Raw genomic sequence first — 18,525 nt, 5'->3', positions numbered from 1 at the left:
CACTAAAAATGGACAGCCAATGCAGTTTTGAGATCCTGGCACCACTGACAGAACTGGATAGTTTCTGTGTACTTAAGTTATACTTCTATCAGATTAACTGATTTCAAAACAGCTACATACCACAGTTGAAAACACTGAGATACAGAAGTAAAATACTTTTATTTCTGCCATCCATGCTTATACTTGGTCTATGTACAAGCAGCTTTCAGCTTCCCCAGGCAGCAAATAAATACTTTGCACATACACTGTTACACATCCATTAAGTCACATAATTTTCTAACAGCAATAAAAAGCAAGTTTAACAGGTTCAGAAACACCATTTTTGAAAGGGCTGCTTCTAAAAGGCCACTGTTACCTCATTAATGTGGGCACAGGAGGAACGCAAATCAAATTCCTCATGCACCTTTGTAAATTTTATAAGTATTCAAATACAAACAAAAAAACAATTTATTTTGCTCAGTGAAATAATTTTATCTCCAGAGGCAAATATAATATGACAGGTCACCTTGAAAAGAAGCCATATCATTAACATTTTTAAATTAAAAGAAAAAAAAGACATCATCTAGGTTCAGGGTGAAAGAACAAACAGGAAGGGAAGAACAAGACCTCCTTGAAAGGGCAGTTTTATCCTTTGCAGCAAAGGGAGAGAGAATTTGAAACAGGACAGAGCCATGGTTGCATGGGCATTTGCTAAGTAGGTCTGTGTATTCTGTTGTCCAGAATAATAAAAAAACTCAAGAGATAAGCACTTCAGCCTGTATAGTGCTTGGACACCTTCCCAGAATTCAGGTCATAAGCAAAGACTCTTATAAGCAATGAAGGGTGCCAGAGCAAACACTTCCATGCAACTGGTCTGCATTCGCCTGTCTAGCCAAAAGTTAAACGATGCACTTTTTTTGCTGGCAAAAAGGCAATGCAAAATTGTAGTTAGTGGACAGCAGCTTTGCGAGTTTCAGTCACTCACTTCCACACATTATCAGTGCACATCGACACCCATGTTCTAAATACTGCTATACTTAATGTACACTTAATGTACTCTAATGTGTTAGCTTGAAATATCCTGGCTTCTACATTTATTTTCAAAAAGGTTCGTTATAGAAGGACAACATCCTTCTCATCCCAAAGCATCCTGAAGTCTGCTGGAGAAAGTCAGACAGATTCCAGCCTAACCATAATCTGATAAAAAGAGTTTCAAGTTCAGTCTCAAACTAGACCTGAAGAATATTTCTTTTGTCCCTCAAGGGACAAAGACTGTCATTGCTAGCCTTCCACAGGGACAAATGTTGAACAACTTGTCCGTTATCAAATCTTCCAGAGAACAGCAACCAATGAGGAATTTATAGTTAATAATTACCCAACATACTGCTGCTTATGAATAGGTTTGCTTAACAGATATTTGATAAGTGGTATTAGAAAACATCTTCTGAAACGCATTTGTGTGCTATGAGGTGCTGTTTTGTGAACTTCTCAGGCATCACAGACCTGAAGGAAGAGGTCTGGAAGGACACACAAAATAATAAAGGTTGAATTGATGGTATCAGCTCAAAGCCAGCCCAGCCAGTCCTGACAAGCAAAGAAAACAAAACAAAACAGGCAGTGGAGGAAAAGAGGACAAAGAAAAAAAAATAAAAAAATAAACAAAAAAGATCTACACACCCCACACAGCTTTCTCAGTACACAAACTGCTCCTGTAAGTGCTGCTGCAACTCCTCTTCCCTGTACCACTCCAGGGTGCCCACCAACCCACACCTGCCAGGCTACACACACACCACAATCTCCACCCAGCCACCAACCTTGCTGAGTTTAACTGTTCACAGTGTCCAGTCACCACCTGACCCTCCGCTCCAGTTCCCCATGGGAGATCTCAGCCCTCCTGCTCTTTGCTGTTCAGCTCTTTGGCCACCTCTCACCCTGAGAGCGCTCTGCATCCTGCTTGCCCAGCTCCAAGTGTCCCAACCAGCACACAGCTAACACAAACTACAGGAGCCTCCTCCCACCAAAGCRTCCTTCAGCCATGCAGAAATCTCCTGGCAAGAGATTTCTCAAGCAGCTCAGTTGCACAGGTGCCTTATCCCAACCGCATGCCTGAGCTCCCTGAGCAGCAGGGAAACTGGCCTATTTTCCAAAGCCAGGGCAGCATAATCCCCTGCCAGGGTCCCCCGTTAATGCAGTAATGTCATAGGCGGYTTGAGGAAGAGCATGCTTGAGCAGGGGCTCCGCCAGGCAGCCGCAGCCACATACACAGACTACAGCTTGCTCTAGCTGTTGCTCATGTAAATGTTTTCACTCTTCACAGAGTTGCTACAAGCCTAGAAACTGAGCAAGGACAGGGAAGAGGAGGAGTCAGGAAAGTGGAGAAGGAAGAGGCAAGGGCCCTACTATTTCCCCACCCCATGTCCTCACAGGGCCACACTTGCACCTGGCTCCTCTGAGGGCTGCTGATGGTCACAGCTCCATTTTTCAGCTCTCAAGCAGAACCAAAACTCATTTTATATAAAATGAAATATTTATACCAACTTCACAATGTGGTGACTGCATTACATTCACCTAAGAGCTGAGTTTGCAGATTATTAAAAAGAATGAGACATAGCCTTCAAACTGCCAAGAGCTTTCAGGTCTCAGAGACGTCATTTAGGCTCTGGGCCATCTGTCCCTGTTAGTGTTACCTGTTAACAGTTCGTACTTTTCCCCTGTTTGTTTTAACAAAGTACCCAAAGCAGATTGACATAGAAATACGAGGGAAAAAGGAAAGGAGGGAATTTCTACATGTCTCATGCAGTAAAAACTACCACCGTATTAAAAAAAAATAAAATAAAAAAAGCTTCTAAATAATAAAGAATCATTTTACACATTTTAAACTTAATATTTTTCTTACATTGACAGCATATTCAATTACAATGCTTCTTATGACCCTGACTAGACTAGGATTATTCAGCTGAGTCCTGTCCTTCTTTTCATCTTCAGTCTTGCAGAAAAAGTTATGTTGCCTTACAGTTTGACCAGGAGCTTATCAGGTGATGCTCTCCCTCTTTGAAATGGGCAGAATACATGATTAAACAGTCAGGAGTCAAGATGCTCAAAGATCTCCATTTAATGGTTAGAGAAAGGGAAAAGGACTATAAAGCCAGTCTTCTCTCTTTCCAGAGGTCCAATGGGAGATCAAGATCTCCTGCAAAGAGGAGCCTCCTCTTCTCTTGCTGTAGATTCTTCTTCATCAGCACTTCTGTCTTCCATACATTTACTGCGAGCAAATAATTTTTTTTTCCTCTAGAGCAGCTGTGGGGCCCTAAAAGCTGCCCCTATTCACATGTGTGAAGACAGCACTAATCACCTTGCCATAACCAATAAAAATCTAAAATAACAAAATAGAATCCATAGGCAGTGACTACATAAGCAGGTGGCTTCAGCTGTAAAACTTCATACAAGGCAGCATGGAAATAAATACTGATGATACTTTTGTCCAGTCTTCCCAACCTTCCACCAAAGCCAGGAAGCAAAAGGACCTACTTGAAGTTTTAAAAAGCAAATAAAAAAGAGAGAGACTTGATTGCTATTAATAGGCTTATGACTGCAGCGGAAATTTTTATAATTTCTTGATGCTGAAGTTATTCAAGGCACAGGGAAAAAGAGTACAATACAGWGAACTTATTTTTTGATGTGGCATGACATTAAAAATATGTTTCAATATATTTAAAATAGTGCCCTCAATTTTATTTTCTAAATGAATGAACTGGCTTTTAAAACTTAAGGGAATAATCAAGGGATGAAGAATAGGAAAATATGAATAAGTGGTAGAAATGTACAAATAATACATTTACTTTTTAAATCATAAATCTGCAAGTAAATCCAAGGTTTACATTGYAATCCTATTTGGTTCACTACTTTCCATCATGTCCTGAAGTGTGAACAGTTTTTCCCACAGAGTAAACTCTACTACTTTTTCTTTGTTCATCTCCTTTCAGTAACATTATTCATGGAAGGAAAAAAAAAAAAAAAAAAAAAAGACTTTGCACGTTCAGCTTACCTGTAGCATTTCAATCAAACAACCCGTTAGGAAGTCTGTCCAAAAGCTCTTCAGGCACGTCTTCACTGCACAATCTGCTGAGGCTGTTCCTCTGAGCGATCCCCAAGTCTGGCTCCACAAGGTAAGCCAACCCCAGACAGGGCTGCTCTGGTGCCACCCTCCCCACCCGCACGCTCCTCCATCCACTCTGGCACCAGTACTGCTCCCCATGTAAGCACACAGAGAGCTGGTGCAAGGGAGGGACCTGGCTAAAAACTAACCTAATTAGTTTAAACTAAAGCTGCAGTGAAGCCACACCTGCTCCTCAAGTGATGGCAGACACCCTCTAAAATAWCTTTAGACCTGCAGCATCCACACTGTAGGTGTGTTGCTAAGGCATTACAGGGCACAACCCATGGAAGTAGGATGAACTATTAAGTCCTTCATGTTCCATCTTGTGAGACATTATTTGTTCATCTAGGTTGGCGGGATAAATATAGGGCACTGAAGAGCTGGGCATTCTCAGTACCCTTTACAAAATATCAGTAAGTATATGATGAGTTGTATCAGACTAGTGTTTCGACACAAATTACATCTTGTGATCCAACTTGAGTTTGATTCACCACATTTTCAGCAAGATGTCTTGCGTATTAACGCTGCAACAAAAATGGAAGTGATGTATGACATAGTTATGAACTCTGACAAAAATGCTATGTATTGAATTACAGATTATCTGTGTTGATAAACAGTCTTATAACTAAAGGGCATAATAACTTACTAGATTTAGAAGATTTGTTTGTGAGAATGCAGTCACAGACCATACAGAAACTGGAGAAGAGGAAAGAGGGGATAGAGCAAGCACCACCAAGGGATGTATGTCTTGGTACATGTTTGAAAGAAAATGGGATCTAACTCTGGCTCAAAGTTTCAGTAGGTCATTCTCACCATACTTCACCTTTTTCACTTGTTCGGGGGGTGGTTTTGTTTTAAGTATTGCAAACAGTCACATCAAAGGAATAGAAAAGGTTTGGATTTGTATGGGAAGGTAAAACTGAGGTTCACTTGGCAGCATATACTCAGGAAACAAGGCAGAGTAAGAAAGGACCCCTGGAGGTACCAAAAAACGCTGTTCCTTGCTCGATCTAGGGAATGGCACTGCATTTCTGTTGACTGCACTTAGCACACTGTTTTGTGTAATGCTTCACACATACCAGATAACAAAATACCAACACTAGTGCTAGTAGTACTACTTCTAATAATAATACTGCTTTGCTGTCTTTTGTCCTGTGCTGCCACAATTACTACCATATGTGAAACATCTTTTCCTGAAGATAGTTTCTTCTTCTGTATCTTCAAGACCTCTACCTCCAAAGATCAAAAAACAGTCTGCTACTTACAGAAGCAGTTTAAATCAAGACATAACATATGGAGCACCTATTTGTAATTCTCCACATATTGCACTGTCCTGTTGTAAAAATGTTATAAGCTTTATTACATATTACATGTTTTTTCTGATGTCAGCCATAAAGGCCTAGATCAAACTATGCTCATTTTAACACAGAACACTTTATTTAAATTCAAAAACAACAATGAAAAAAACCCAGGGGTGGCACACTAGCATGTTTAGCACTTGCTTCACCAAGCTGCTTCAGAAGTTACCTTAAGGCGTGAATTACAAAGAAGCTTGCCAGGTCTCCCATCAACTTTGGCTGTCAAAGCAAAATTCCTAGGTTTTCTACTACTTTATTTTTTATTTTCTTGCAGCACCAGGCTATTTTCACAGAACATGTATTTTCATACAGAAGTCTGATTACTGTTAACATCAGGTTGCCTGCACAAGTGATGTTCCCATGATTATGCATCCAGTATTCTTCCAGTACCAGCACTGGTACAGGGGCAGGTGCCTGATGCAGTACAGCAACTGCTCCAAGTATGAACTGGCTTATAAAACTTGTTAAGAAAATAATCAAGGGATAAAGAATAGGAAAATACAAATAAGTGGTAGAAATATACAAATAATACATTTATTTTACATGCTTTTACGTGTTATTTTATCCTCTTATGATGCAAGCACCTACTTCTTTGAAGGTCTATTATCTTCACATCTCAAAAACTACATCTTCATATTCTGGTGGTAACCATAACTTTACAAATGCCTCAGGGGAAAAATCACAAATCATTAAAATCAAATATGCTTTGAAGAATACTTGGGGTCTATTTCTGGCAGTGGGGAAACGTTTCTTTTTTTTTTTTTTAATTAAATCAGCTGTGAGTTTTAAAGTTCAGAACACTAGAAACTACTTTGATGTTTCACTTCATATAACTATCAACCTTTTAGCACAGTATAAACAATCATGTTCCTCCATCTTGAGATAAGCTTCATAACAAGTGAACACGTAACTGAATCAAAAGCAGCTGTCAACTTAAGACAAGCCTGTCAACTCTATTTGTAAAGCAAAATAACCTGTGACATAATTCTACTAAAATCTAATTATAGAAAAATCCATTCCTGGGCAGATGCATGCTGTAAACAGAAGACAAAGAAAGGTAGTAAAGATATTTCATAATTTCTATTCTACTTGAACAATCTATAACTTTTTGATATTTGTATTAAGGCACATCTCCCAAGACTGAGAAGCATCAAGAAGCAATTGAACAACAATCTGGATAGCTGATGCCAAAAGTCTTCCTACAATCATTACATTAAAAGTATTAGAAAAGTCCCTGATATTCAAGAAGTGGCCGAACTTTTCACTTTTCCTTGAAAAGTGAAGTTCAAAAGAGAAAGTCTTCTTAAGGTGAGAAGAAAATTAAATCTTTCCTGAAATTTACCTCAGCTGATGAAACATTCATTTAAAACAAACAAACAAACAACACCCCCCCCCACACACACACACACTTATGCCTGCTGTTGCCATTAAAGTCACCCAGTAACAGCAGCTGGAGAACAAGACGGACTCCCCATGGGAATATGCCAAAACAGGGTGCTGACAACAACTCCACTGACTGAAAACACTGTTCCCAAATTCATCTCAGGCACAGGTGAGCTCAACACATTTCGTGACAAAACACCGGATTAACCTCCCAAGAACCTCATTGTAATTCTGTGATCAAAGAGATGTCAGACTGATCTGCATTGCAACACCTGCTGTATTTCAAACTTAATTGATTCCTTGACAGCTGGGCATTTCAATACCATAACCATTTTACAGACAAGCTCATTCTTATTCATAACCTGACATGGGTGTATACCAGGAATTATTTCTCTTCTGTTTTACAACACACCTGGCACTACAGTACCAGAGAAACTATAAATGTGCTACGATTTAATAAACAAAAAGAGAGGAAATCCTGATGAAATACGCTGTATCAGCAAGTAAACCACTTTATTTGACTTCCAGTGACTTAGAAAGTGACACTGGTTTTCCTCCTCCTTCGAGTATTTCATGTTTAGCTGGGATAATATTGCATATGCTTTGATGAGGTTTAAAATTGAATAACTGTCCACTGGTTAATTAGCATCCAACCTATCCCAGAATTTAAAAGCCCACCATACAAAGTGCATGAGCTGTCTGCTTATTTTTACAGAAAAACAAGAATTTAGAACTAGAAAAAGCTGAGATCACACAACTAAAACCATCTCATACCACCCTCTTGAAATCAACAGAGACAAGAGCTAGATTCAATAAAGGCATTCTGCTGGGGTTTTTGCATCTCTAATAATATAGTCTAGTGAACATTTTGCTTAAGAACGTAAGTTGCAACTACAGCACAGAATTAAAAATATTGTAAAAATATCTACACTATCACACTTAAGTTAAAACATAGCGGTCAAGGCACTCTGAATTTTGCTAACATTATTCTTTTAAAAAAACAACAGAAATATCTCTTACACAAGTGACCAACAAAAGTTCGAAGAGGTGGATCATATGGTTGGCTGAATACTAATACCTTTCTCAGATTCTATAAAAACACACTTGTTCTCATGAAGGCCAGAAGTCAGATCCCCAAGCAAGACTTTACAGCTGAGATAGAAGGTATTAGATTTGTCAGCAATTCTGTTGTAAAAAACATCAGTGCGAACAAATCTCAATCTCAAATGACAAAGTAATTTGTACATCAAACAATAGAACAGGTTTTCAGGTGCCAGGACCTTGCAGAAAGAATATAAAGGAGGGGGGGGGGAAATGTGCATTTGACATTGGAAGTGGTTCACTACACACTGTCAGCAATGGAGCCCTGAAGGAAACATCAGGAGAGAAGCACAACACAAGAGTGAGAAATAAGGGAACTTAAAGGCAATTCTTTAGTTTAAATGGTAAGAGAAAAATGTGATCAAAAATAATGTGATGGTCTAATTCAGAGGTTTATCTGACTGCTGTCCAGAAGTATTTACCTTCTCCTCAAAGAGCTAAATGTTCAGTCTCTTTTCTTGTCACTATACTGAATTAAATGATAATATAGTATTGAATTGCTTTAGTTAAGTGTTGCTTTCCCATGTAAATAACTAAGCTGTATTAGTAAGTAGAAATGGACGATCAGTCCAGTCCAGTCCACACGAATGGACCTCAAACTCCATGATGCTCCACCCCATAAAAATATCTCATTTAGCTACTTTGAATCCATCAACTTAGATCCCAAGATCCACTTATCTAACAGTAGTTGAATGGTTTTTGGTACAGAAAGACAAGATTAAGACTTTTGTCATTAGCCATTACYCTAAGCTGCAAATTCTTTGACGGTGAAAATGGTGTGCTCTTCATTTAACAACTAAAGGACTCCTAAAGTTCAAGCTAAAGGCTCTTGGGATTTGGTTTATTTTAACCTGACCTGCTAACTCATGCAAGAACTATGAACTGTCCTTTCTCTTAGATTTTATATCAAACTTAGCTTAAAATTTGCATATGCTTACATACAAAAAAACAAGATTTTAAGAGTTCAAGGTTACAGCTTATATAGACACTGCATTTTAAAAATGCTGTATTATTTTAGGCTCCCCACATGCCAGGAATATTATGACAAGAGAAAGATTTCTTTAATGGAAGATTAAGTTCCCCTTTAAAAATTATAATTGTCTTCTGTTGATTATACAGGAGTCTGATTACTGTTAACATCAGGTTGCCTGCACAAGTGATGTTCCCATGATTATGCATCTAGTATTCTTCTAGTACCAGCACAGGTATAGGGGCAGGCACCTGATGCAGCAACTGCTCCGAGTATGAACTTCTTTATTAAACTGTCCATTTCTGTTCAGGACATTAGACAATATTCCCTGGTGCACAAATATGCACAGATCACATTTAGCCTACATGTGCAGCAGAATAGAATACTTTGTCTTTCAGAAGGAGTTCAGACTGAAAGAAGGGTGATAATCTGAGTCACAAATCCTCTCCCATCTCAAAGGAGGCCTTTACTGTACCTCACTTGCAGCCGTGATAATTAACTCTCAGAGGCAGACAAGTGATTCGTCATCCAGCAACAAATGCAGCCAGTCCAAGCAAAAGCTTTCTTCCTCCTTCTTTCCCTAATCATCAAAAACAAAAGCAACACCCATCTCAAGCCTTTAGCTGTAAGAGCACAACCGCCAAGACCACACCTTGGAAAGTCAGGGATTTCAGCAGCTTCAGGAGCACCACCCACATGACATTTGTCTCCTTCTTCCTAATGAAACCACAGACACCGCACTGGTAAACCTTTGGAGCACAGGTGTCTCTGCTGCTGGAAATGGGGAACTTGTATATTTGGCAGAGGATTCAAATGAATGCTGCTTCTCCTCCTACTTCTGTTCCTTGGTCTTCACTACTCAGGTTAGACAGTCTAAACTGATAGATCCAGAAATGCTTCTGAGGAAGCCCTTTCTCCTTACTGCTTTCTAAACTTAAACACATACACACACATACGCAAACAAAAAAAATATGTATATTGAACACACTCTGGTTAAGACACTAGCATGAACAGCGAGGGGATTGGGTCCTGCAGCTTGCTGTAGCATCTACCTGCTTTGTGCTTTAGGCGTAGCCTAGGTCAACTGTTAYACATTTTTACTACTCCCGGCAGGCTAACCAGAGCCACTAAAAAACAACTCATCACTTTATACAGGGTAACACAAGGCACCTGTATATGCCTACACTACAGAATTTTGTGCATATCAATAATAATGTATTTTTAAAAAAAATCCTAAGTAGTTCAACTATACCTATCATGAAAAAAAATCCTCAACTCTTACACTGATCTAACAGCAGCATTCAATTCTGAACTTATTTATTTCAGACATTGGGACAAACCATAAAGGTCAATTCTTCCACTAAGCAACATGCAACCACCATACTTGCAGTGTTTTATACAGTGCCAAAGAACATGCCAATTTCTATGTACATAAGCATTAGGGGTCACACTGAAATTCTTAGCTCAGTTACTACAATTTATATGGCTTTATCAGATGCTTCTCAAACAGACCATGAAGACATTTTGTAATTAAATGATTGGTTCAGAATGAAATGATTTCCATAATCTTAGCTTATGTGTCTATAAGTGAACACATGAAATCAATCCACTGGTAAAGGCACTGAGAAGTCTTCTACAATAAAGGTTACCTCAATGAGGTGTTAAGCTACTTTTGCAGTATTAACAAATGTAATCTGTACCAAACTTTTATTCAAAAGGGACAAGCCAAATCATGAGATCCTCTGCTTCAGTGGCAGCAAGATTAAGTGCCAAGTTATTAAGCAAATAATTATCATCTTCAGTCACAGCAGAATTTGATTTTCAATTAGGCTTACTACTAATCAGGCTTTAAACTTGATCTTCAATTTTTATTACTACTAATCAGGCTTTCAAGAGACAATACTGATTGGGTACTGCAAATACGTAATATAGGCACTAGGTACCATGAGAAAAAGTACAGCATAGTTATACTGTACATCCATGTATTTGAGCACATCTAAGATCAATTAAGACAGAAAACAAGAAAAATAATGCTAATTATCGGCAACAAGAATACTATAAAATGTTACAGAGAGTAACTTGTTTTGTAATCTGCCCCTAAACATTCAGCCAATGCTTTTCTGTTTTATTGTTGTATATAATTTCTAAAAGAAATACATTTACAAACACCATTTTCCACAATTACTTAGCACAGACTCATCAGATTTTTGGGGGTAAAGCAGAGAACCAGACAACAAATCACAGTAAGTACTCCTAAATAAGCAGCATTACTTTAATATTTGATGTTTCCTCTAAGAGRGAGATGAACTACTACTGCTTTTACTATTACTTTCAGGACAGCATAGATTCCTCCATATGAAGGAACACAAATTTGTCTCCAGCATACGCACAAATGAATAACTAGAAGATGATCTTAAATGCTACATAAATCATGTGGCTACTTAACATAATCAAATACACATCTGCACAGGAAGTTCTCTCACCAAAACTGTCTGTAGTATTTCATCAACCTTCCAAAAGAGACAGGATGCCAAAGAACAAAATGAAAGAAGCAAGTACTCATCCTAAGTTAATTATTACCTCTCTCAGCTGCAAAAATATATGTGCTTTATTACGGGCATTTAAAAACATAAAACTTTAACAATACCATAGTTAGGGTACTGCATGGCTGAAACTGGACTAGATGGAAACACCCTACACTCATTTCAGGCATAAAAAGGCATTTCCCTAAAGTTAGTGTGAGAGTTCAATGACAGGATCTATCACTCCAATTTATCTCTTCCTGACACTTACGGCGCTTGGCTTGGTTCATGAGTATATTGTCACAGGCAGACACTGCATTACAGATCTATTGCTTCATCTAAAATCCTCTGCTAATCAGTTTACTTAGAACTGTTAATCCAATACCAGTGTCACTGGCTTTTTAAACAAGGAGACAAAAAAAAAATACAGTATTCATTTTTACATCAGTTTTCCTTTGTGTTTTTGTTCCTGCAGTGGCTAAATATTAGCCAGGAAGTTCCTCTAAAATGGCTGCTCTGACGTGGTTCTTATACAAAGGTCTATAGCAGAAATAAGAAATTATGAAAACAGGATACTAATTCCTCTTCATTCTTTACATAGCTTAAAAATAAATAAGTAAAAAATAAAAACACACTCACTCACTCTATTTAGATGATCCTGAGCTCATATACTCTGCAGAGCATTTTTCTGAATTCACTAGACTCTTCAACCTAAACAAAACTCCTTGTTTCTCAAATGTATATTCATGTAAGTCTAAACAAGACTCCAAGTCTAAACATTGTGGACTATAAAATATATAGGTTCCTAGTATCTTCTGACTTTAGTTGCAGTTAAAAGCTCCAATAGTTCCACCTTTTTGCCTTAGTGCTTAGATAAAGCTCATAGGATTATTCCAAATTGAATTACATTGCTGAAACTTAAATCTCCAAACATCTATGCATGTCAGGGTCTCCTGAACTTAACAGTCATAAGGTTTAGCTACTGCACTCCAAAGGCCTCAGAAGTGACTCAAAGTCTTTTTTTCTCCCCTAAACAAGACAGACAGGAAATATTAGTGATTATTTGGTGATATTCAAGTAAATACCAATAACAAAGCCAGTAACACATTGTGCTCCGAAAGTTTATGCTAATGCTGAAACAGCCATGTGAGACACAATATACCTAATACGGTATGAATACAGTAGACTATAGAACAAAGTGAAAAAATAAAGAGTTAATAATTACCTAGTCTGAGTATTGCCTGCCAATGTTGCTGCACTCATGACACTTAAATTGCTGAACATTAATAGTACTCATGAGATGTTTTAGTGACTTAAACACCTCTTGGGATAGTACATTAATCCAGCTCTTCCAAAGAAATGTCTTAATTTTTGTGTTAGTAGTTCCCATCTCATATATAAAACATAATCATGGTTATGTGTCTCCAATATATAAATCAGTGTTTATCAGAACAAATTGTGATGATAACCAGTGTACACGAAGTTGTTGTAGTTTTCCTCTGTACAAGGGCATAAATTCTGTCTCGTCTTTGGAGGTTGCTAGAAATCAGTAGGTGATTTTGAGTTCAAACCCAAACAGCTACGCTCTAAGCTACTTATGTGTAAACTTCACATCAAGCTCTCCAAGAGAGGAACAAGGCAAAAAACACAAAAGCAAAATAAGGTATGCTAGTTTACTCTGACAGTGACATAGGCTTAAAATAGCCACAATCTACCATGCTCAATCCTGCAAGTAGTAACCTTCAATTATTTTAGCTGCAACAATGTTTATCCCATAATATTCACCAACTGCCAAATGGATTAAAGGAAAAAAAAAGGAATGAAACGCAGTACTAGATATTTTTAGTTTTATTTTTAATAAGCTTCATGAACACATGTCAAACGCAAATTAACCTTTTTCGCTCCAAACAAAGCCTATAATTAGAATCCTCATTTGTTCTGGTAGTCAGGAGAACCATTTTCTCTGGGGAATGTTACTGAAAGGAAACAAAAAGTTGTAATGACCAAACTACATGAAACTTATTCATAGTGGACATATTTTTTTAAAAAAAAAAAACAGCTTAGGCTAACTAAGCTTAGTTACAAATAGCATTTTAACCCCAGAAAAACAGATTTCTCTAAAAATTCCTTTGGCTATCTTCCTCTCAATGAAATCCTTCATGTCAGAGCAAATTCTTGTGGAACAAACCTAAAAAGGGGGTTCTGCACATAAAAGTGTCTCATTTTCCTCCATCTACACCTACCTATTAAAAAAAAACAAAAAAACAAAAAAACCACACAACTACATCTTTCTTTACAAACCACCTCTTCAGCCAACAGTACATCCCTCAGACTAGCTAGGGATGAGATTTTTCACCCATTGCCTTTCGTCTCCTCCCTTTGTCCTTCCTCCGCTCTCCTATACTCTTTTTCATTTCCAGCGTTTTTACTGATATCCTCTCCCACCCTGCCCACCACCCCTGTAAATGCCACCGAAACATAGAAGATGCAGCACAAAATACAGTGACATAGCCTCTTGCAGCATGGCACCCTGCAGGGGAAGGAACCAAAGACGACTTTCACGGTCTGCAGGCCACCAAGACCGAGACTAATAAAGAGAAGAGAAAAGGAGAGATCTGACTTCAAATGTGGAACAACCAACATTGAAAGCAAGGAAGTGAGAATGTTCTGAGCAGCAGAAGGAAAGCGTGCACATCCAAAAACCACCAACAGAAGCGGTTACATTTTTCTTGCAAGCACTTTTATGGAGCTCAAATGAAATAGTGAAAACCCAAGCATGAACAATGTGATTGTTTTTTKTTTCCTTTGATTACAATAGCAATATTCAAGTGTCAAACTTCACATCTCCAATCTCTTTTATATTAGACATGAAACATTTTGTGTGCAAACTATTCAAGACTTCAGATACCAAACACAAGCCTCAAAATTTGCCCTCTGACAACTGAGATCCCATGACCTTCACAGCACTTCCAGTTTCTGAAGTTGTTTCCCAAGGTGCAGCCTTGTCCTCTCTTCTAGACCATCACATACGAGGGAAGTCACAGAACAAGATCTCTCTGTCGTTGCCCACATCCTGATTTCATGTTTCTAACCGTCATAGTTCCCAGGGGGTTAAAGAAAAGAAAASAAAACAAAAGAAAAAAGARCAGACATAGCCAAGCCCAGAGCTGTCCCCACGTGTTTGGAGTGCTCTTGAGGGAAGACAGACTCAATCTCTCTCTCTYAAGGAGACTGAGTACTAAACCAGACACCAAAGCTCAAAAAGTATCATTCGCCAAGCTCTATAAGAAAGGTGGGAGGAATCAGGAGGTTTTACATCAGCACTGTTCAAAGAAGAAGAATACGGGAATTGGAATATGGAAGGAAAGTGTGAAAAATACACACAGGAAGATGAGTATTCCTCCAACATATGGTAGGGCTTACAGGAGCAGGCATGACTGTTTTCACTTTTCCTGAAAGGACGGGGGTTGGCAGGAGGAAGGAGGGAGAGAAAGGGGTCAGCTTTCAGAAGTTTGCATCTTCTTCTGGTATTTTCTCTACAGAGAATGCAGGCTTTCCAAAGACTTGGTCATACAGAAGCATGGGTCTGATCTTGCAAAAGTATATGCACAGGAGTAACTTCACCTCATGTAAGTAGTCACACCAGCAGGACAAAAATATTTATAGTTCCTCTTTCTTCATTTATTAAATGAGTCATTKAAAACATACAAGAACACTACTAATCTCTGACACTTCAATTTTACAACAGCCACATATGATACAAGAAACGTTAAATAAAACTAAACTTTTGTGAACCACAACACAGCATAAAACAACCTGCATTTTTTGCACTTTGCCTTGAGACTGAAGTATTCCTTAATTTTCCTTTCACAAAATTATTTTGTGATCAACAATACATATCATTTTTATTAGAAAAAAATGTGAAAGTTATAAATCAGGGGTTTGTTAGACAATAACCATTTTTTTCCTCCCCCATGTCATTTTACTGACAGAAGGTAGGGCAGTGATCGAGTGTGAGATCTATTAGCTTCAAGACCTCCTTCAACCAAATAAAACCATGTACATTAGATCACTAAACTCGGTTTGTCCTGGAATAAAAGTGTTTTTCTCAGGGAGCTTTTGTAAGGGAGAGGGTTGGTAGTAACCACACTTCCAAAACAAGTGATCCTTGCCCTTTACAACTTAAAGCTCAGAGGGAAAGTGTCCCAGCTCTCCAGGAGGAATGGACTGCAAACTGCACATCACAGTGCCCATCGTATGCTGTAATGGCTTCTATGCTGCCTTTTTTTTTTAAGTGGTATGACAGAGATGAAGAGACAAATTCCTATCTTTAAATACTTTACAGAAGATTAGGCTTCATGGGCAAAGCCAAAAGGCACTACTACGAGATTTTTACACCAGAGTTGGTATAATATATATATTATATATATTATATTATATATGGTGTATATATGATATGAATGGTATATTATATTGTCTTAGCTGTATAAATTGAGGTATTTAATAAGTTGTCTCTTCCTCCCCTCTTTCCCAGTTAAACAGAAGACAAACATTCACCAAGCTACTTCATTTCCTTTTTTCCTTCTTAAAGACTTAAGTCTTTAGGACCATCAAAGATACCTACRCTCATTTCTTGGAAAATCTAGGAAAAACAAGACCAAAAGCTACTACAGTGTTTGTCTGTAAGCACAGTTTCAAGCTGAAGTTCTAATCGTTTTTTTTTCTTGTGAGAAAGGAGGGAGAGGGAACTAAAACAGAGGAATAGCCAGCACTTAAAGTCTTCTGCAAGCAAAAGCCACACTGCAAAACTTAGTATCTGYACAGTTGAGAAAGACAAAGAAACAATAACTAACAGCTCCACTTTTTTCTCTTAGCTCAGGGGACATAGTATGCATTTTTTGCCTAAACCTCAAATCCAAACCAAAAGTAACATCCTCACATATACAAAGAGTCTTATTATGATTGTTATTGCTGGAAGGGGAAACTCACTCTTACTAGCCGCATGACTGTTGAAATCTACATTCAGCATTGTTCGGAGGATTTTTCTTTCCTTTATAACTCAGCATCACAGCACAAGTATTAGTAATTTTATGACTAGGAACATTTAGCTGTTTGTTTCTGATGCTGCAGAGTCAGCGATACAGTGGATTTATTCCAGGCAACCCAATATACCCTGCAGCAACCCACTGCGGTACCACGTTGAGGAACAGCACTAAAGCAGGATATCAAATTTTAAGCCCCTACTCCCCCAATACACACACACTTGATTGGAGCAGTTCACATCACACTAAGAGACCTGCATGCTCGCACAATCTTCTACTTACATAACTAGCAAGTAGTAGGACAATTCATTAATACCATTATAAAGACACGAGTATGTTTTTAGGACCTGAATCAAGATCTGAGCCTTCTAACAAACATCTCCTTAGTCTGGCAGCAGTTAGATATCTTTGCGCACGATACYGTAACAGGCTAGTCTTCCTCTTTAACAGCCAGGTGGTAGCCAGCCCTGGCCAAACACATCAGTGCATGCAGTTCAAGGACACTCTTGAACAGGGCTTGCCAAACCCCACAGCGTCACTCGGATCAGCGGRAAGTTGAAGCACAAAATGAATGAGAAAAAGGATAACTCTGAGGAGGGGTACTCCACGAAGCAGCAGAGAAAAGCTGGCCCCAGCCAATTCACACCAGGCGCCCGAGATCAGCCGCTGGGAGAGGGTGAGCCCAGGCTCCCTGCCATGCTGGACAGGGCAGGCTGAAGATGAAGAAAGCTCCATGCGCTTCCCTGAAGGGAAGCAGGAGTTACCCGAAGAGCTGTTAGCGGGTTTAAGTTTTAAACAAATCTCAGAGGGGAAAAAAACAGTTAGAAAACCTTGGAGAAACCAAGGTCAGCTTTCTGCAGCACAGCATAACCTAAAGGAAGCAGCAGTGGGCAAAGATGAGTCTCGACAAGACCATGGGGTGACCAGAGGGCATCCCAGGTACCCAGGCTTAGTCAAGCAATTTTTTAATTAAGTTTCTACAGTAGTAGTATTACTAACACCGAAGTGCAGTGAGGGAAAAAAACACCAGTAATTCATACAAAGAGTTAAACAGAAAAGCAGAGGAAGAGCTAGTATAAAGAAAACAGACTTAATAGCTTACTGGTTTCAAAAAAAAATCAAAACAAAACAAAAACTCTCTCTAGAAAGAGATCCTGTGCTTCAGGAAGAGGAGAGAAAAGCGAGAGGGTTGGGCTGCTTAGCTTGAGAAACGTGAAGTCACTGTTTAGCCACCGTTTAACCCATCTGACAGGAGATTTTGTTTCATTTTGTACCGCTGAGGTGAATTTTGCTCCTAGGAGAGAGCGGTTGGGTTTGATATGCTTGAGGACTTCCTGAATACACCAGCACTCAAATCTTCTCACTGCTCCTGCGACCTGGCGGGTCCTCCGCTAACATCTCAGTGCTGACCACAAAAGCGTTTTGTTTTCCTAAATCGGTTCTTCACTTCAAAGTCCACTTGCAACCGATTTCCTGAGCTTGAWTTTTTTTAACTCGAGATACTTAGCCGCCACTCATGGCCTTCCTCTGCCAACAAAGCGGCTGAAAAGGCTGTCATTAGTCTCAAAAGTAGTGCTAAAACAAGCGGGAATGCAGACGCTCGCTATCCCGAAAAGGAGMGCTGAAAGCAAAGCCGGCAGCAGGATTACTCACTACCAGAAACCTGACTTTTAGAMACCTCCCCACCCTGCCGGAATCTGGGGTGAAGAGCTGCAATTTAGTTCTTTCAACTAGGTTTTCAATAGGTGATAACGAGCCACTTTCCACCCCCCAAAAAAAAGATAAAAGAAAGAAAACCACACTCAAGCAGCATTTAAAATCCGTAATACAACGCCACTTCACAGCGACCGTCAGTCCAGGGTCCGTGGGGCTCTCTCTCGCCCTGCGGCCGCAGCCGAACCGCCGGGCTCACACCCCAGCCCGGGGAAAGGCGCCCGCCGCGACACCCGCCAGCGCCGAGGGGCCGCCGCTGCCACCCCCCTCGCCCGCCGCCCTCCCGGCCCCCAGGGGCGGC

At 39.3% G+C, this 18,525-nt stretch overlaps 1 protein-coding gene across 1 annotated transcript in view; it reads right to left on the bottom strand.

The window, feature by feature from the left end:
• The window catches only part of RASSF3 (Ras association domain family member 3), a 52,443-nt gene that overhangs the window by 33,477 nt on the left and 441 nt on the right, over positions 1-18,525 (bottom strand). The window lies entirely within an intron of this gene.

This window comes from Rhea americana, unplaced genomic scaffold (genome assembly GCF_003343005.1).
Source record: "Rhea americana isolate MKP2758 unplaced genomic scaffold, rheAme1 scaffold_88, whole genome shotgun sequence".
Classification (NCBI taxonomy): Eukaryota; Metazoa; Chordata; class Aves; order Rheiformes; family Rheidae; genus Rhea; species Rhea americana.
The sequence above is the reverse complement of the archived record's forward strand: the minus strand, read 5'-3'. Positions and strand labels throughout refer to the sequence as shown.